We start from the raw sequence: 543 nt of genomic DNA on the forward strand, positions 1-543 counted from the left end.
CACCCTAATCAGTCAACAGCCTTCAACACTGAAGCAAGAGTCTCCACCAGCAAAAAGATTGTGAGTCACTGAAAGCTCAGATGACAGCATTTTTTAACAATGAAGTATTTTGTAATTAAGTTATCTACATTTTTTTAGATATAATGCTATTTCAGGATGCCTGAGAGATTCAGCTGGTTAAGCATCTGATTTCAGCTAATGTAATGATAGCTAAATCTACTCTAGTTTGAGCCCTATTTTGAGCCCCATTTTGGATGAGTTTGAGCCCCATTTTGGTTGCTGTGCTGATAGCACAGAGTCTGGTTGGAATTCTCTCTTTCCTTCTGTCTCTGACCATCCCCACACTTGCACTTTCTCTCTTTCTCAAAATAAATAAATAAGCATATATATATATATATATGGTATTCATTCTTAGAATACTATAGTACAGTGCTATTTCACACTTAATAGGCTATAGTACAGTGTAAATAAAACTTTTATATGCACTGGAAAATTTAAAAAAATTTATTCACTTTATTGCCTTTTTTTTTTTTTTCCAGCTGA

The sequence above is a fragment of the Crocuta crocuta genome, unplaced genomic scaffold (assembly GCF_008692635.1).
Source record: "Crocuta crocuta isolate KB4526 unplaced genomic scaffold, BGI_CrCroc_1.0 scaffold578, whole genome shotgun sequence".
In the NCBI taxonomy this organism is placed as follows: Eukaryota; Metazoa; Chordata; class Mammalia; order Carnivora; family Hyaenidae; genus Crocuta; species Crocuta crocuta.